The sequence below is a fragment of the Podarcis tiliguerta genome (assembly GCF_965153285.1).
Source record: "Podarcis tiliguerta genome assembly, chromosome: 17".
Taxonomy (NCBI): Eukaryota; Metazoa; Chordata; class Lepidosauria; order Squamata; family Lacertidae; genus Podarcis; species Podarcis tiliguerta.
In genome coordinates this window covers 18,044,096-18,064,901 of record NC_139550.1, presented here as the reverse complement: position 1 = coordinate 18,064,901, position 20,806 = coordinate 18,044,096, and the positions used below count along the sequence as shown (strand labels likewise).

Sequence of the window (20,806 nt, the reverse complement as noted above, 5' to 3'; positions counted from 1 at the left end):
TCCCGGCCAGGCAACTATCTCGGCGCCGCCGGAGCGGGCGCTGCTTGCTGGGAAGGAGCCATGACAACAGCAGCAGCAACAGGAGGGGCCGCCAGGTGTCCCGCGAAGCCGGCGGGAGGCCAGATGGTCCTGCGGCTGCTGCCGCAGGAGGCGACTCCAAAGCGGTGAGGGGTCTTCGCCCGCCCCCCCAAAAAAAAAATATTTGAGGGGACTGCACCTCCCCCAATTGATGGGCACGGTAATTCATATGGTGTGTGTGCCCTGTCATGTGATTGATTATGCAGGGGGGCTGATTACCTGATACCCCCCCCTCGATATTTTATTTACGGTATGTTGCCATCACCAGCAGCTGCCCTACTTTCTTCGTCCCTGCTCTGGAAGAAAAAGACCTGGGGAAAGAGGGAAATACAGGACATGATGCCTGCCATATTTTGAGTTGATGTGCAACCAACTTGTTGCAGGCCACCCCAATCTCTGTTTTGTTTTGTTTTGTATACAATTTTTATTTATTATCCATTTAATAATATACGTTCACATCATCGTTATCCACTTCACCTCCCTGGGTCTTTAGAGCCTATTGACTTCCTTCCCGCCCGCCTCATGGCTTTCAAAATTAACCTTCATATATCATTGCATTTTATATGTTTTCCAATTCTAATTACACTCATTACAAAATAGCTCAAAATTTAAATAAATACAGAAAGGTAGAAAAATTCTCATTACAAGTCTTCAGACAACCCTGCTAGTGATGTTAATTCCTTACAATAATCTTTCAGATATTGTATATATTTACTCTTTTGGAATACTTGATCATGCTGGTTTCGGGTTTTTTCTTGACAGCTTTGCCAGTTCTGCAAAGTCCATCATCTTCATCTGCTGCTCTTCTTTCATTGGTACTTCTTGTTGTCTCCATTTTGGGGCTGAGAGAATTCTTGCCACAGTTGTTGCATACATAAACAGTCTTTTATCTTCCCTTGGTATCTCTTCACCCACTATACCCAATAAAAAGGCTTCTGGTTTTTTTATAAAAGTATTTTAAAACATTTTCTTTAGCTTATTGCAGCAGGCCAAAGCAATCTCTGAGTGGTTGGAAGTTCTGGGCATTCACCCAGGGTTTGAGTTTCCTTCAGAGTGAAGCAGAAACCATGGGGTCTTTAGGATATACAGTTTTGTTTACACACAAATACAATCTCACCCTACCCTAGAGGCACAGGAACTGGTTTGTTCTCACTGGATGCTGAACTGCCAGAAGCTGTATTCTCTCTTTTTTTAATATTATATTTTTATTGGTTTTCAGATACAAAAAACAAGTTTATACACTCCATACATCTTAATTAAATTTTACTTCTCTTTTTGACTTCCCTCAATTTGTCTGCAATTCCTTCCCTTTATTACTTTTAATACATTTCTGCCATTTTAACCATTTCCCCTCACAGAGCTTCCTTAAAACTTACAAACGTAATTTGATTATCACTCAGTTTTTGCATATATTGGATAAACTTTTCCCAATCTTCTGTAATTCTTTGGTCTCGTCGATTCCGGATCCTTCCTGCCATTCTATCCAGTTCTGCATAGTCCATCATTTTGGTTCTCCATTCTTCTATCGTAGGTAGCTCCTCCTGTTTTCATTTTTGGGCCATCAGTATTCTTGCTGCTGTCACTGCATATAAAAATAACTTCTTTTCTTTCTTATTTATCTCATTACCTGCAATGCCTAGTAAGAAAGCTTCTGGTTTCTTAACAAATGTATATTTCAACATTTTCTTCAATTCATTATAAATCATCTCCCAGAAGCATTTTACCTTCTTACATTCCCACCACATATGAAAAAAGGTACCTTCTTTTTCTTTACATTTCCAACATTTGTTACTTGTCTTATACATTTTTGCTAACTTCACAGGTGTTACATACCATCGGTACATCATTTTCATAACATTTTCTTTTATAACTGTACATTCAGTGAATCTTAAACCTTCTTTTCAGAGTCTTTCCCAATCCTCCATTTGTATATTATACCCTATATCTTTTGCCCAGTCAATCATAACTGATTTTACCTCCTCATCTTTTGTACACCATTCCAATAATATCTTATACATTTTTGCTAAAATCTTACAGTCATTATTCAGTATTTCTGTCTGAAATTTTGATTCTTTATCAGCAAAATCCCTCTGATTCAAATCTTTTCTAAACATCTCATTAATTTGAAAAAAATGCAGCCAGTCATTCACATAGTCCTTAACGTCTTCAAATGGTCTCATTTTCCATTTTCCTTCACTTTTACATATTAACTTCTCATATGTCACCCATCCCCCTGTCATATTGACTTTCTTCACACTCATTGCCTCCAACGGCGACAACCAATATGGAGTTTTTTGTTCCAACAGATTTTTATATCTTTCCCACACTTCAATCAGAGACCTTCTTATAATGTTGTGAACCCCTCCATCAAAGGCTCAGGTTGGTTATATGTGTAAATAATAAGCCATATCACATGAAGACACCACAGTCTCCTCTGTGCCTCATTTCCAAAAGAAACACAGACCCTGGGTAAGTGCCTGGATCTCACACTGTTCTGAGATCAAGGTGATGTTCGACAAAAGCTTGTTGACTGAATAAACCCTATATTATATATTGGAATAGAGCCAGAGGAAAGCCTCTGGAAGCCTAAATTCCCTTAAGTTCAAACGGGCCAATCAGAGGCCTTTATTGCTGGTCAGTGCCTTGCTGGTTGGCCAGACATTGTCTGCTTTCATGCCTGGCTGGCCGGGGGGGGGCATTTAAGCCAGTCATGCTGAACGCCCCCAGTGCAGTCAGCAGAAGAAGCAACCACACTTGAGTAGTCAAAGTGCTGTGGGAAAGTCTACTTAAATTTGTTCGGTCAATAGATAACTTTCATTACAAAATTAGAAATTTGCATTTAAGGGCAGTTCCTTTCAACTCCTGCATAAAGCATCTTCAAGGAATGAAAGTTAGCTGTTTTGGTAACACGCTGTTTACTACTGAAAAAAGTTAGAATTCAGAACTTTGCTGTTTGGGATCCATTCCATATTTTGGATTATTGTACTGGCAAGTTCAGCACATTAGTTTCACTTACTGGAGCAGCTATTTTGGCATCGGTGTTGCATAGATTTGCATTTTTAAGAGGTTCCCCCCTTTTTTTTAAAGAACACCGCTTCCTCTGGTACATAACTCCATAACTCTTAATTTTCTACTGGAGGTTACACGTGTGCCTGGAGTAAAAAATAAAAATAAAAAATACAGCCCTTAAGGTAGAGCAATTTGAAAAAAAAATCATTAAAGGGATGTTAATTATTTATAATTGCAAAACAAAAATAAGTAGAAAGTGCAGGAATATAAAGGATAAATTCTGTATATGCAAACATGATTGTTTCAAACCACAGGCCTTGCCCTTGGCAGAGTGGCAAATCCAAATAAATGACAAAGCCCATTAACATTATCATAGATCATTCAGACACAAAATACCTAAAAGGAATGTCTGGTTTGGCCAGATTAAGGCTACTTTAAAAACAGTTCTGCTTTCCCAAGGTGACCACAGATTTGTCATGCTCCAGTTGCAGACTTCTGCATCCAAAGATGTTTCTGCTGAAAGAACTCAGGGGTCACAGTCCAGGTGGAACAGGTGACTCTGTGAAGCTTAGCAATGCAAAAGTTGTTCCTGCATTCAGAGATGCACTCTGCACCAACACCACTTTAACATTTGGACTGTGAGGCAGATGGTGCTTAGATGAAGGAAAAAACCTGATCATCAATGACATAACACGGTGAAGCAAATTCACAGTAGCCTGAATTTTGGGGGTATGCCTGCTTGTTTGCAGAGCAGTGACTGCAATTCCCTGGGCTGTTTACAACCATAAAGTGTAGAAATAAGACATAATATGATATCCAAAGCAGGATAATACCAACTGCAGAGTAGAACACCAACAACAAAGCGTAAGATCAGTACAAAGACCTGAAAAATCACCAAATGGTTTGCAAATTAAAATGCATGGGAAAATAGAAACGTCTTTGCCTGATGTCAAAAAGATGCTATTTCTGGATATGACATTCTACAGATGATGTGCCACCACTGAAAAACTTTCTCTAGCAGACAACTGTGAGGAATGCACAGAAGGGCCTCAGAATATGGGCTTAGGGTCCAGGTAAAGGTAAAGGTGTCCCTGCCCGTACGGGCCAGTCTTGACAGACTCTAGGGTTGTGCGCCCATCTCACTCAAAGAGGCCAGGGGCCAGCGCTGTCCGAAGACACTTCCGGGTCACGTGGCCAGCGTGACATCGCTGCTCTGGCGAGCCAGAGCCGCACACGGAAATGCCGTTTACCTTCCCGCTAGTAAGCGGTCCCTATTTATCTACTTGCACCCGAGAGTGCTTTCGAACTGCTAGGTTGGCAGGCGCTGGGACCGAACAACGGGAGCACACCCCGCCGCAGGGATTCGAACCGCCGACCTTTCAATCGGCAAGCCCTAGGCGCTGAGGCTTTAACCCACAGTGCCACCCGTGTCCCTCTTACCCGTGTCACCCTTGCCACCCGTGTCCAGATACTGTATGTCTATATGGGAGGAGGTGGTTCTTCAGGAAACCTGGTATCAAGCCATTTAGAGTTTTAAAGGCAAACACACCAGAACTTTGAATTTGACAGAGCAGGTGGCAAAGCAATATCTTCATGTTATATTGGCAGTCTTAGCTTTCTCTGTTGTGCCCAGTGTCTTGTGGAATACTCTCCCTATTGAGATGAGGAGGGCATCCACTGTGGGTTATTCACCCATGCTTTCCATTAACACCAGTACCAGATCCTTGATGTACTTGGTTCCTGCAATAATACTTTACTGATGGTTATTGATTTTTATTGGATATTGTTGTTTTTTATTATGTTTATATTACATTGTATTTATACCTCTTTCTCTTTTGTAAATAAAAAGCAGTATATAAAACTATAATACGGAGAAGGAGAAGAATTTTTTTGCTGTCCAGGTCGCAAGGTGGTTAGATTGGTCTCAACTAGGGCCAGGGCCTTTTCAGTACTGGCCCCAATTTGGTGGAACGCTCGGTCACAAGAGACTAGGGCCCTGTGGGACTTGACATCTTTCTACAGGGCCTGCAAGACAGAGCTGTTCCACCTGGCCTTTGGACTCAGTCTGACCCTTATGTTTCCCTCCCCTTATGGTTTTGATCTATGGGCTACTATTAAAATGAGGCTGCATTTTAAATTGTATTTTAACTCGTATTTTAAATTGTCCCCCCCCCCCATTATGTTTTTATTGTAATTTTACTGGTGATTGCCATCCTGAGCTCGGCTCTGGCTGAGGAGGGCGGGGTATAAATAAAAAATTATTGTTATTATTACAGAAGAGCTAATGTTTTCAAAGGTAACCCACATGTAGCTCATTGCAGTAATCCAAATGGGAAGTTACTAGTGCATGGACAACTGTAGTAGCAAAGCTAGTCCTGCACGGATAGGATCACATTTGGTATAGCCTAAGTCAAAAGGGACACGGGTGGCGCTGTGGGTTAAACCACAGAGCCTAGGACTTGCCGATCAGAAGGTTGGCGGTTCGAATCCCCAAATAGAAAAACCAATGAATCTGGTAGACTTTTAAGGGGAAAGCTCAGGGAATAAACAAAAGAGACAGATAAGTCACATTAATTTGGCAGACGGTACAATTAATTATCTAGAATTGGGACAATTCCTGAAATGGACTTGGTTAATTCAGATAACTGTGGCACAACCCCAACAGCAAATAAAGTGTTTTAAGTGTTATATTTACCAGCATCAACTGATGAAAGCAGACCAGTTCTACAGTTAGCTAACCAACTGTAGACCAATAAAAGCAGAAAAAGTGAGCTCACCCCCTGGGTTTCTTCCCACAAATGTGATACACAGTATAGCCGAAATTAATAAAACATTGCCCATCCTTACACATAACAATCCCTTATTATTTTCAAATACACCTTTAACCAAAGCAATCTGTTACTACACAGTTATCGCTAGGGATTCACAACAAAATAAAAATAGGTTACTGAGCTCCTCCGATTGCTATCACCAAACTTGTTCTTTCTGAACTTAGAACAAGATTTGTTAATAACACTGAATGCAGATGTTCAACAAGTTAGCAAAGCTTTGAAGATCCCCTGCTTATTGGTCCACCCCTCCTCTATGTCTGCAGCATGAAGACAATGCACCAAAGCCAACAAGATGTGCACAGAGCGTGTGCAAAGTTTTATTTAACAAAATACATTCCCAAGATCTGAACATAATCTCTCCTTCAAAGGGCAAAACGAGTTAAAATAACCACTGGAAAAACAAAACATTGCAACCTTCTAAGTGCCTCCTCAAAAAGGTCTGGTTAGTGAATGTTGCAAATATCCCCAAATATTCAAGTGTTTAATTTTCTCCCATTGAGATAAATGTGACGGATGTGCGTAAGGTTGGCCAGATTGTGCCTGGTGGCAGTTAATACTAAAAATATTCAGACGTGTGCTGCAGCCATAAACTGCAAATAATGAGATATTATTTTACTATTTATAGATGTCTTGAGCTACATAAAATCCTTCCTTCTTTGAGTGGGACCACGAATATAAATACACTGACTCATAAAAAGTTGTGCTTTTTCACGGTGCTGTAAAGCTTTTCTGAAGTAATAAAATGCAATCCGTTTGAGAGGGGATGGAAATCCATTTGAAATCCATGCAATAAATTTGTAGATGGGAATTACGGAACAATAATTTCCTAACATATTGCGGAATGAAATGTACATAATTTTGATTATTTGGGAACAGTAGGTGTCACTGTAATCATTAAACTGAAAGTAAGTTTCTTCATAAAGTACATAGTACCTTTTATATTCTCTATGGCCTGAGTTGATTTAAGAAGACCACCAGGTTTAGGGCCTTTATTTAGGCAATAAATATACATTTGTTCTTCATTTGTTTCATGAAGTCCATACATCGTTCTTCAAAACAGTGCTTTGTGTAGTTAGCATGTTACTCTCCCTTAGTCTTTGGATTGCAATCTTGTGTCGCTGTTCATTCTACAGCTACTATCCATTTGTATTGTAGTTGTTGCAGTGGCGGCTCCAGAATAAAATATCGGCATGTGACACAGAAAGAGCAAAAGGCATTTCTGGAGCGGCCTGCTTTGTCCAATATGTCAGGTTTCTGGAAGAAAACAGCAGTTATCAGTCAAATCAATGCTCCCATCCAAAACATATTTCCTCTGAAGTAAGTCCCTATTTATTTTAACATAGGTGTATTTCTTACAGCCTTATTTACATTTCCAGCCTATGATTTCATCATAAAGCCTATTATTATTATTATTATTATTATTATTATTATTATTATACCTTCCCTTCCTTCCAAAGCAGCCCATTGGCTGAGGGCCTTTATTTGGCATAAATAAACATTTGTTATTCCCTTTTTCTTAATGAAATCCAGACAGCTTTCTTCAAGGTGGGGTTACATGATGAAAGTACCTTTCCTTTAGGTGTGGTCCAGCAACGGAGAGGGAGGCTGGGGAGTAAACTAAGTTCATCGTCCCCACTGGTTGCTGAGTATTTGCTCCTGCCTGGGAAGACTTATTTCTTCCTAATCATATGTGGGGAGGGAGGAATATTGCACTACCAGCAGATGGTTGTGACTCGTGAGGGTAATAAGTGGGCTTTGAAAGCTGGGACATTCCTGCTTCTGAGTTTCCCCTCATATTTTTAATAAGAGATTTGTGCCATGCTGATAACTTACTTAAGCAGAATAACAGCTACAGAAACATACAAAATTGCCTTGTATTGTTGACCCTTCTAGTTCAGAATTGCTTACATGGACTGGACAAGGCCTGTCCAGGATGTCAGATAGGAGTATTTCCAAGCTTTACCTGAAAATGCTGAGGGTTGAAACTGAGAGTTTCTGTATGCAAAGGACTTCCTCTGTCATTTTCTCCGGAAGTTAATTCTCCATCCCATGCTGCATGCTTGGCACGCATTAAAAAAAAAGGTAAAAGACCCCTGACAGTTACCGGTAAGTCCAGTCGCAGACAACTTTGGGATTGCGGTGCTCATCTCACTTCACAGGCCGAGGGAGCCGACGTTTGTCCGTTTCCACAGACAGTTTTTCCAGGTCATGTGGCCAGCATGACTATGCTGCTTCTGGTGAAACCAGAGCAGCACACGGAAATGTCATTTACCTTCCCGCCAGAGTGGTACCTATTTATCTACTTGCGTTTTCAATGTGCTTTCAAACTGCTAGGTTGGCAGGAGCTAGGATTGAGCAATGGGAGCTCACTCCGTCATGGGGATTTGAATCACCAACCTTCTGATCACCAAGTCCAACAGGCTCAGTGGTTTAGACCACAGCACCACCTGCGCCCCTTGGCATGCATTAGGAGTGAATAAAAGTTCCCTCACCTTCCCTCCGGCGATCTTCGTTTTGTCATTTCCTGTGTCTTGCCATGAGCATGCACAACCTAGAGAGTTCAGAAAATGCAAAGGTAATTTCACTCATTTGCTTCTGTGTACTGGACATGTATTTATTTTTTAATGAGTATTTATAACCTGCTCATCATTAAATAGTTCAATCCCATAGTGGGGAAACAATTAAAAGAAATATACAGGGGGGAAAATACTTTAAAAATAAATGCAAAAATTACAGAATGCATACCAACAAATCCCATAAATAGCAAACAAACAAACAGCTCTGTCATAAAACAAACTAAACTAAACAGCAACTGAATGTACAATTAAAAGTACTTTACTAAATGTAAAGTGCATATTTGGTTTCTTTGGTGCTTTTTGGCACTACTGAGGCATTGCTTTTCTGCAGTTGTCTGGAAGCAGAACTGGGACTTAATATAGTGCAATGTTCAGTGCTATTTTTCTAGAAAAAGAGGTGCTGGAACTCTCCGTGAACGCCTCCATTGTTCTCTTATAATGGCAATGGAGTCCACCTGAGAGGTGCCAGAACTGAGTTCCAGCGAGTTCCGGCTGGGGAAAAAAGCCCTGGCAATGTTGCCCAGAAATTAGTGATGGACAAGCTCCCCTCGGCTCACATCAGACTGGCAAAGAAAGCAATTGAGCTATTTATTTCCAAACGGTTACATAGCTCAGTTCATTGCTGAACCAGTCTGGGCAGCTGTTCAAGGCAGACCTCAGCAAGGAAAGGATTCAGCTTTGAAGAGTAGGCCCAAGAAAATTTGGAGTCAGAGCCATCAGCCCAACTCTTGTGGGGGATCCTCTTGGCCAAAAGGTCTGGCTTTGCAAAGCAACAGATAATATCAGCATTGCTTTTATAGGGAGCCGAACTCGAGTGTTGACCCTGGAGAAAATGGAGTACGAAGACCTTGGACTATGAGGCTTCCCTGCAGAGGAGGTCTTTGGCCCCTCACTCTCAGATTTCCTAGAATTAGTTCTTTCGTTCCACACTTCACCTAGCACCTTTGCTTAATACTTGATACCTAGCAAAGCAACAGACATTTCTCCAGGAGCAGCCAGCAAGGAAGGGGCAGCAACATACACGGGGGGGGGGGGAATATCTGGAGTAAAGAGCATCTGCTGTGGTAGGTGGGCTTTTGCCTCAAGTTCCAATTTTCCCAAGAGCAGCTCTTTAGCTGGGAAGTCTTCTCCAGCTCACATCCAAAGGGCTTCTAGTGCTCACCCATCCTTTAGGGCGGTGTTCCTCCAACATGGGTCTCTAGCTGCTTTTGAACTACAATTCCCATCATCCCTAACCACTTGACATGCTAGCAAGGGATGATGGGAGTTGTAGTCCAAAACTGCTGGAGACCCAAGTTTGGGAAACACTGCTTCAGGGCAGGAGTCAGCAACCTTTTTCAGCTGTGGGCCAGTCCACCGTCACTCAGACCATGTGGTGGGCTGGACTATATTTTGGGGGGGGGGAAATAATGAACAAATTCCTATGCCCCACAAATAACCCAGAGATGCATTTTAAATAAAAAGGACACATTCTACTTATGTAAAAACACACTGATTCCCAGCCTGTCCATGGGCCAGATTGAGAAGGTGATTGGGCCACATGGGCCTTAGGTTGCCTACCCCTGCTTTCAGGTGACCAATACTGAGCTCCATTTCCTGTCTTGAGCCTGACCATCAATGCTTGTTCTCATGGCCAAGATCCTTCTCTACTGTTTACTCAGAATTAAACTCCATTCAGCAAAGCTGGGAGACAGCTTCACCTCACTGCTTCAGTGACAATACATCCTGAGATATCGGAAATGACAGCTCAAGGAATGTTGTGAAGGAAATTATTGCTCTTTTAATTAACTACTCATTTATTTGGGTGTACACAAGTCCTGGAAATGGAGGACTAATGGGGACAATCTGGGTGTGTGTGTGGGAGACTTCGTAAGTTGCCCTTTAGGTGAAACAGCCCCTGCAGATGAACCCCAAGCACAGAATTCTCTTTGGGGAGACAATAAAAGCATAGCAGAAGTATCCTGCAAAGCAAGCAAGAAAGCCCAATTGCTGTTCCTAGAATTGAAAAGCAAAGTGTTTTAACTGAGCCATGGCTAAAACCAGAAGCACCCAGAAACTTTCTCCCCGTTCTGCTTCGTGCTGGGCTCTAAGGTTAGCCAAATAATCCTTCTCCGGTTTTGACTTTTGTCAACTAGGCCTCTTCCAATTAAAACACAAAAAAAACTGAGGTTGCCTGAGAGACTCTCTGCAGGCAGCTTATTTCTCTCACATACAGGAGAGCTCCCATCAATCAGCCCCAGAGCGCCCTCTCATTTCTGCTGACTCCAACAACTGCTCAGCCGAATCTCTGTGATAATGGGCCAACATCCAGCTCTGAGTGTGACTCACAAGTGACACGTCTCACACGCCTTCAGAAAGGAACCTTGGATGCAGTGCAATTAACTTAATCTATTCTTCATGCAACTTTTCAGTTACAGACTCGGACATACACTCCGATATGAAACTCATTCCTGAAAAGGATATCCTCCAGAAATCTCAGGACTTAATTGAAGACAATCTGTGCAACATTTAGGGTGGAATTGTCTCACAGAAAGTAAAGAGAGGATTTAAGGCAAAAATTAGTCATCATTCAGTATTGTGCTCCAATCTTAAAATCTTGGTTATGTCTATTTCACTGAATCTTACAATCTCCAGTACTATATGAGTGTATACTTGATATTCCCAAACTCCTCTTTTGGTTATTATCAGTAATGTCTGTTGCATCAATGTACTTCTTTACAGCTCCATGATGTGGAGAGAGATTTGTCAAAGGTTATCCAGTGAACTTTATGGCTGAGCAGAGTTTTTTTAATCCAAAAAGGGTCTCTTAATCCATGACATCTTAAAAAGCAGAGACATCACCTTGCCAACAAAGGTACATATAGTTAAAGCTATGGTTTTCCCAGTAGTGATGTATGGAAGTGAGAGCTGGACCAAGAAGGCTGATCACCGAAGAATTGATGCTTTTGAATTATGGTGCTGGAGGAGGCTCTTGAGAGTCCCAAGGACTGCAAGAAACCTATCCATTCTTAAGGAAATCAGCCCTGAGTGCTCACTAGAAGGACAGATCCTAAAGCTGAGGTTCCAATACTTTGGCCACCTCATGAGAAGAGTAGACTCCCTGGAAAAGACCCTGATGTTGGGAAAGATGGAGGGCCCAAGGAGAAGGGGACGACAGAGGACGAGATGGTTGGACAGTGTTCTCGAAGCTACCAGCGTAAGTTTGACCAAACTGTGGGAGGCAGTGGAAGACAGGAGTGCCTGGCGTGCTCTGGTCCATGGGGTCACGAAGAGTCGGACACGACTAAACGACTAAACAACAATAACAATCCATGACATCACAGATGACTATTTGGTGGAAAGATTTCACTTCCTAATGTGTGTATTCAGGATAATAATAAAGAATCTGAATCCCCGTTACATGTCCTAGGAACTCTTGCACATTCTGTAGTTGCACTAGGAAACCTCAGGTTTGCAATTAAATCAGGCTAACAATATCACCCCAAGCTTACCTTCCCTTACAGGGTGATCATGTTTATACTGTAATCAAAACCCCAACAGACGTTTGAAGAAAGCAGCAGTTCCCAGACCAAAGAGGAAGCACCTTTCATTTCTATTGCAGGAGATGGCTCTCTTCGTATCAATCAGTCAGTCAGTCAATCAATCAATCTTTATTGTGGTCAAAGACCAGACAGCAAAATTAACAACAGCAACATACACTTCAGCTCTCTTAGTACTATTGGCACTAATTGAGGTGCTAGCATGTGATCTGGCACAGGTGCCGACTCCCTGGGGCCCGAGCACCCACAAAATTCCCCATGTAGGGGCCGGGCACCCACAACTTTCAGCACCAGGGCCATGCATGCTGCATGGTAACCACAGCCTCAGGCACCCACAGTTGCAGGACCAAGCTGACACTCCTGTGATCTGGAGCTTCACAAGCTGGTCTGGCTATATACCCTTGCTACTTTGCTTGCTTGTTTTAAAATTCACCCTCCACAGCAACGCAGTACCCACCTCCTATGTTTGTTTGTTTAAGTCTGTCTCAACCCTGATGTCACATTCAGACTGTAAAGCTAGCCTCATCTCCTTTAATAATAATAATAATAATAATAATAATAATAATAATAATACCTTTTTATTTATATGCCACCCTTCTGATGGGGTCGCCCCAGCCACTCTGAGTGGTTTCCAGCAGATTAAAACATCAAACATAGTAAAATATCAAACTCCAAAATTTGGAGGCTTTCTAAAGGTTATATAGTTACTCATCTCTTTGATGTCTTCTAATAGTCATATAGCTGTTTATCTGTTAGACGTCTAATGGGAGGGCATTCCGCAGAGCGGGTGCCACTACTGAGAAGGCCCTCTGCCTGGTTCCCTGTAACTTCACTTCTTGCAGTGAGGGAACAGCCAGAAGGCTCTCGGAGCTGGACCTCAGTGTCCGGGCTGAACGATGGGGGTGGAGATGCTCCTTCAGGTATACAGGGCACCAGGACTTTAAATTGTGCTCAGAAGCGAGCATAAAACATGGGGATGGGATTATCATTACAATGCTGTTATCAATTTTTTTTTAAAAAAAGATAACTTATCTGGAAAATCCACTGGTAAGTGGGAACAAGAGAGAGTTCATCTTTTACCAGATCTTTCCACCACAGACATCTGCAAGCCACAGAATGATATTGAAACCCAGATCTCAGGAGATCTAGGAATTCTACACTACTGGTGCTTTTTTGCATGGCTTCAAGTTGCATTGGCTGCCATTTCAGAACACACATGTTTATTTAAAAAATAAATAAATCACCTTTTTGCAGCCATCGTTCTCCATCTGCTGCTCCTTGGACTCTTCCTTTTTGAACTAAAAGGGCTCCTTCATCTTGTTCATTACATGGTCCCTGGTTAGTTGATGTCACAGCGCCACATAGGATGAAGTCATTGAAGACATACAAAGCCATCCTATTGTCTTCACTCTGAATGGGGGAGGGGGAGACATAGCCCCATTGCCCAGGCAACCAAGCCAACCCCCGTGTCTTTTCCTATCTTTCCCTGCTCTTTTGGTAGCTTCATGGCCCACCAGTGTCATCTAGCAGCACTTTTCACCCTGATTCACTTTTACTTCCTTGGAGTTACTTACGACAAGATGGGGTTGTGCATCAGCTTATGTCCTGCCTTCCCTTGCATCGGCTATATCCTTGCACCTTTTTTGTGGGGGAGATGCAAACATTACTGAAAGGGGTGTCTTGGACACAGGGAAGGATGTTCCCCTAACTTTCCCCTGTTCCAGGCTCATCACCAGCCAATATTTGGCCAAAAAGTTCAGCCCGCAGAAGTAAAAATGGAGTAGGTGCTGGTTTCACAACAGAACAGAATTAAATCAATTAGCCAAAGCCAGTCCTTGGCATTTTGTCACTCTCAATGTTCCATCAGATGCTAGATCACAAAGAAAGTGGCCTTGAGATGATGACATTTGTACCCCATTTGTGACATTTGTGACTGGGTTGCCCCAGCCACTCTGGGCAGCTTCCAGCATATACAAACATAATAAAACATTAAAAACTTCCCAATACAGGGCTGCCTTCAGATGTCTACTAAAGGTTGTATAGTTACTTATCTCCTTGACATTTCATGGGAGGGCATCTCACTGGAAGGGCGCCACTACCAAGAAGGCCCTCTGCCAGCTTCCCTGCAACTTCACTTCTCACAGTGAGGGAACCAGTAGAAGAACCTTGGAGGTGGACCTCAGTGTCTGGGCTGAACGATGGGGGTGGAGACGCTCTGTTGGGTATACAGGGCGGAGACTGTTTAGAGCTTTAAAAGTCAGCACCAGCACTTTGAATTGTACTCAGAAACGTACTAGGAGCAAGTGTAGCTCTTTCAGAACTGGTGTTATATGGTCCTGGCGGCTGCTCCCAGTCACCAGTCAGATGAAATTATGAAATTATGATTCTACATAGGTGGGTTCACCAGGGTGAGGGAGAAGGTTTAGCTGCCACTCCAATAGAGTCTCCAAGCATTTCTCTTTCTTCCCTGTACCAGAATCATTGCCACCCACTTCTGTGGTGAAAAGGAAAATGTTTGGGAACATGGTTATTGTGAGGGTAAAACATTCTCTCTCATCCTCCAATACAGGCAGGGGCCGATATACTATAAAACTAAGGAAGCTTAAGCTTCAGGGACCCTAACTGCGGCGGTGACTCAGAAGTGATTTTCATCCATTTGCTTTTAAAAAATTGGGTCCACAATCCCAAAGTTTGAGAGTCAGTAGCATAGATGTTGTAAAGGCTGTTGCAAAGGGGGCCCCATACTAGCTCAAGGTTGAAGGCCCCCAAAATGTAAGTCTGCCACTGCTAACAGGATTCCCCCACAAGGCTGCAATATGTCCCCAGGTGCAGACTGTACAGAGATACAGAGCATTTCTCAAAGGACCTTGCAGTATAACGCCTCATGTATTACGTATTTTCTTCATACATATATGTATACGTAGCCTTGTACTAAGGATGGAGGAGAACTTCAGTTCAGTTTGCATTTTAATGCAAATCTGAGTAATTTGTGCTCCCTGAAACAACATGGGTATCCTTCAAAATTAACAGTTTTCTGAATTTTGCAATGCAAAATTCTCCGATTAAAAATGTGTGCAAAAATGCATACGTTATGGGGAATGTATGCCTAAATATGCATATGTTGGTAAAACAACATGCAAAAATGCATTCTAGAGGCCAAAATTGCTTGCCAAAATGTGTATATTATGAGCAATGTGCACTAAAATGCCCAATTTTTTTTTTTTAGGGCTTCTCTTTTTTAAAAAATGCAAACCTATGCTGAATTTTCAGGAGCCGAAGTTCACACTGGGAAACTGAGAGAAATCGGAACTGACGGATCCATCCCTCACTTGGAGCCGAAGTTCATAGTTTAGTAATTATTTATTGTAATTGTTAAGAATGAATTTCTGTTTAATTATTATTTGCTGATATTTTGAGAGTTCATTTTATTGCGTACTATTATATTCTAATATGTTATTGAATATCACTTTATTTGATATAAGTTGTTCCATTGTATTCTGGCTTTTTGTGTTGGATCAGATTGTTTTAAGGTGTGTGTCCTTTTCTGTCTATTTTGTGTATACACAAATTAATTTGCGGTATGTAAATTTAAAATGACGTGAAAATGAAATGAAATGCACCATAACTTATGGAAAAGCTTCATGAAGTCATGTAGTGGATCCAATCCATAGTCTGTAATAGAAAGGCAACAATGTATTATTTTACTACCATACGTTTACCATCATGTACACCCTTCATAGTGCACACAGAGGGAATTAGCAACAGAGATGAGGTGCAGAACTAGGTCACTCAGCATTTACTGTAGGTTTCGAAACACTGACCCAGATACTAATCTGTTGAATTCTACTACAAATCCTTGCTAGTTTAAGCATATTTTCACAGAATTAGCAAACAGAAATTGGCACTCAATTTCTCCCATTTCTTTTCTTGAGTCAACAGCAGTAAATCGACAAGCCAAAACGAAACAGTTCCACATTATAAAAGAGGAAAGTGCCCCTTGGAGACTCAAGAAACCCCATAAAATGTAGTAAATGAGCCTCTACTTTTGCTATATTTCAAATTCCTTGGATTAATGTTGACCCCCATTTATTGGCATCCAGCAGAGAAATGGAGGGATATTGTTTGCAAACGCTTTTGGAGCAGCTTAACAATGTTGAGACAGCATTAATTGTGTTTCTTTTTCTTTTCCTTTTTTTTTTTTTTGTAGGGAGATTTTCACCTTTCTCAGAGTCTGTAACTTTTTGGCATTGTCCCAGGTGAAATTACTAGAACCGCATAACCCAAGCTTTCTTTAAGGGTTCAGTCAAAGTTTTGTAAATCACACCCATCCAGGCTTGTCAAGCATGAGACAGCAGTAGATCAGAATTATCAACATCACATAATATAAGCCATGAAAAAAAAATTATAAGGATGGACTTGCATGTTCACACTATGCACCAAAGGTCACTTTGCATACAGGTTAATGTTCAGAGCTGTTAGTTACAGCTAGCTAGTTGTTTTCTTACATTTCTACCCCACTTTTATTTTGTCATGGAACCCAAAGTGGTATATGCATGTTGTTCCACATGATATATTTATGGATAATGAGGTATTTCAAAACTTCAGTACTTAACTTTCACTTCTGTTTCTTTGCAGAAAACAGGGAGAGCATTCTGAAAGACAGTGGTTTATCCTGGATCCTAGGAAAGTCAATTGAAAAATTGCAGGTTTTTGGCCAACAGCTTTGGGGTATGTCTAAAACAGGCATAGGCAAACTTGGCCCTCCAGATGTTTTGGGACTACAACTCCCATCATCCCTAGCTAACAGGACCAGTGGTCAGGGATGATGGCAATTGTAGTCCCAAAAGAACTGGAGGGCTGAGTTTGCCTATACCTGGTCTAAAAAAAGCTCAATGTTAAGCATGGCACATTCCACCGTTGTGCTAGAATGGATAAAAGTTGGAGTCAAACTTTTGTATTTTTAAATCCAAAAACTTACCGCAGTGAGACAAATGTCCCTTTAAAAAAATGTAGCCATTTACAGAGGAGCAGCAATTTATAGAATTGCCTGTGAAAGCCAAGTATATGACAGGTCACAAAATGGCAAGGTACATTTTATGCAGAATGATATTGCTAAAATAATAAATAAATCTTCCATCAGCGAATACTTAAGGCATTGCTAAGCATAAAGTCAGCGTGTTATGTATTACAAATTGTACTGCACTTCTAATGATGAATTTCCACTAGCGTATCTTTGTTCAAGACACTAATTTTCATTTATGTACTAAAAATATATGCGTAGGGCAAAGCATTTTAAGGTGTGTCTATATATTACAAGGATTATGAGTTTTTTTTGGGGGGGAACATAATGTATCTCTGTGTACTCTACGCATTGCACTTTCAGACAGTAACTCATATAGGTTGGGTGGCCATCTGCCATGGATGCTTTAGCTGAGATTCCTGCATTGCAGGGGGTTGGACTGAATGACCTTTGGGGTCCCTTCCAACTCCAAGATCCTATGATACTATGAACACCAGTAAATTGGTGAACCTACTTGGGAGGGCACATTTTGCCTCTCTCGCTGGTCCTTTTTTTGATGGTGATGATACATAGGCTTGCCATACGTCCGGAAAATTCTGGACGTGTACAGAAATCAGATGCCTAAAATGGTGATTGGGGAGAATTTTTGAATTTTAAGTGATGTCCGGAATTTCCCACATGTATGGCAACCGGGGGATTTTTCCAGCTTTCTGTTTGTGTGTGTGTCCCACTTCAGCCGCTGTTGGCTTCCATTTCAGCCCTTTCATTCACCTCCCGGCGCATCCACTTGGCCCATCACTCTGCTGGGATGCATCAGGGGAGACAGGGGCAATTGGCAGCTGGCTCCAGCCCACTGGCCGGCAGCTGGGCGAACTCTGGTTCTTGGAACAGCATCAAAACTGCGACTCAAGCCTCAGAGACCTTTAGAGACTGAGCATGCAAGCCAGCAGAGATAAGACCTCTTTGCAACAGAAGTAGTGGACAGAGGCATATGTAAGCATATTTACAAGTATTTATTCAGCATCAGGACAAAGGAAAAACATGTCTGCTTCCCTTTGTGTCCAAGCAAACAGCATAGGCAAAAGCTATATACAACGGAAGTTCCCAGCAGACTGTGCTGGAAGTAAACAGACATGTGACATACAACAACTCCACATGCCTGTTGTAAAGGTGGAATGGAACTATATCCTAACACACTCTGGCCCTGCCCGCCATATTGCCACCGCCACCTTTGGAGGCAAGAGAGTGGTGAACACATGCAGGCATGGGTGAGGTGAGGCGAAGCGCTCAGCGGGAGAGCCTGCGCCAGGCATGGAGTGCCTCCCTTCCTTGAGCACCTCTCTCTCTCTCTCTCTTTCTCTCTCTCTCAGCTCCTGGAGTGGGTGCTGAGGGGTTTCTCTCCCCTCCTTGAGGGCCTCTTCAGCCCTTCTCTGCTGGAGGTCTCTGGGTCTGCTCCCCACCTTTGCACGCTGCTCGGTCTCTGGTGTCGCTGCTCTGGTGAGGCCTTCATGCTGGTAACGTACATTTTATGCAGAATGATATAGCTAAAATAATAAATAAATCTTCCATGAGCGAATACTTAAGGCATCTCTGGCGTCACTGCTCCAATGAGGCCTTCATGCTCTGTCCCTTGAACATGGGTCAGGGACTGCCACCTCCAGCTGGGCACTGGGCTGCCTTTCTAGGCCACCTCATAGCAGCAATAGGAGGGAGTTGCCCCCGTCTCCACCTGCGGCTTCTTCTTGTTTGATGTTTTATCACATTTTTAATATTCTGATGGGAGCAGCCCAGAGTGGCTGGGGAAACCCAGCCAGATGGGTGGGGTATAAATATTAACAAATTCCTCCTCCTCCTCCTCCTCCTCCTCCTCCTCCTCTTCCTCCCTGCCCAACACCTCTCAGTTCACACACCCCTCTCCAGGTATCCTGAACATGCTGGCATGACTTCATGACCCCACATTTAGCCCTTCCCTCAGGGCAGGTGGGTGAGGTGTCCCCAGTTCTCCTTCATTCAACTTTCACTCAACTTTTACACTTAAAAAACAACAACTCAACAACTCTGGCAGTGTCAGAAATTTTACTTTTTGAAATATGGCAAGCCTAGCTGATAAACTTCAATAGGAACAGCTAAAGAAAAAGTCCATTGACTTCCATATAGCACCATATAGGGTTCCATTTATTGGTCCCACTAAAGTGCGTCAAGCAAAGAAAAGATAGCAAACTGTCTCACATATACATGGCCAAGGCGGTCCCTAGACCACTTGAGCTTTTGCTGTTGTGTTGTGAACCGCTTTGAGCACATTCCTGTGGGAAAGCACTATCCGAATTGAAATAATAAATGATGTATAGGTGGTATACCACACCAGTAAAATTGGCAAAAATGTATAAAACAGAACAAAAGAACTGTTGGATATGTAAAGAAGCGGAAGGTACATTTTACCATATGTGGTGGGATTGCAATATTATTATTATTTTAAAAAAGGGAAATGATATACAATGAATTTTAAAAAATGTTTAGAATAACATTTGTTAAAAAAAACAGAAGCTTTTTTGTTGGGTATTTTGGGATAAGAGCTGCCAAAAGAAAAACAGACATTATTTATGTATGCTACAACAGCAGCAAGAATGTTAATAGCACAAAATCGGAAGACTGGAGAAGTACCATCGAAAGAACAATGGCAAGAAAAGTTGAAGAATTATGCAGAGTTAGCAAAATTAACGGACAAATTGAGTGAAAAGGACAACAGTGACTGAAAAAGTATGGGAACCCTTTACAACATATTTGCAGAAACAAACAAAAAAAAAATGGACTCACTGGCAGGATTTAAATAAACATTTACAATTTTATTTACAGAGAACGAGAAATATAACAATGGGAAAACATAGTATCATATATAAACAGTAGATTGTACCATTTGATGTAATAAACCAGAAATGAAGGTTGAGGGAAGTCAACAGGTAGGGGAGAAATTGGAAAATGAATGTTTAGTAATGATGATGGATATTTGTTGCAAGAAAGAAAATCAATAAAAAAAAATTTCTTCAAAATAAATAGTAAATAAATAATACACACACCTTATTTCGTGAGCCCCACTCCTGGGACAAAGAAGATTCCTGTGCTTTTGACGTAAAGATTTCCATATCCCGCCATTGCCCATGTGACTGGAGAAAGTACACCTGCAGATCAGCCATCATGATGCCCAGGGCTGCTTTGGGCACAAGAAAACCCACCCAGTCAAGCAGTTGCATTGTGACATTAGACAGGAATGTCTGCATGAGAGGAGCAGCATCAGCATCAGGAAAAGGGAGACTAAAGAAAGGAGGGAATATTCTGATTCAGCAACAAATGTAGTTAAACTCAAGGGTGCTAAGTGCATGTTTTAGAGAGCTCAGCTTGTTGGCAGCACTCCATCCTTGATCTTTGGATAGGAACGGGGCAGTGTACAATAGAAACTCTTCTTTTTCACGCTGGTGCAGCTGCTTGGCTTTGTCAAGCAGCCACTGAATTGAAAGGCAGCCCCCTCGTCTATGAAGCCTGTCCATCTTTCAAGACAAGCAGATCTTCCATTACATCAAAGAAGTCAGTTTTGAAGGTAACTAACTGATATTGGGATGCGGGTGGTGCTGTGGGTTAAACCACAGAGCCTAGGACTTGCTGATCAGAAGGTTGGCGGTTCGAATCTCCATGACAGGGTGAGCTCCCGTTGCTTGGTCCCTGCTCCTGCCAACCTAGCAGTTCGAAAGCACGTCAAAG

General features: G+C 42.0%; 2 long non-coding RNA genes across 2 annotated transcripts; one reads left to right on the top strand and one right to left on the bottom strand.

The window, feature by feature from the left end:
- Positions 1-2,431: 2,431 nt before the first annotated feature.
- LOC310667296 lies at positions 2,432-4,863 on the top strand. Its single transcript, XR_014506255.1, has 3 exons — positions 2,432-2,741; positions 2,824-4,160; positions 4,556-4,863. It is a non-coding gene; the product is annotated as an uncharacterized lncRNA (long non-coding RNA).
- A 2,030-nt stretch (positions 4,864-6,893) lies between these two features.
- LOC310667288 lies at positions 6,894-13,380 on the bottom strand. The gene is made up of 3 exons (XR_014506250.1): positions 13,278-13,380; positions 8,411-8,469; positions 6,894-7,172 (listed from the first exon to the last, which is right to left on the bottom strand). It is a non-coding gene; the product is annotated as an uncharacterized lncRNA (long non-coding RNA).
- Positions 13,381-20,806: the final 7,426 nt, after the last annotated feature.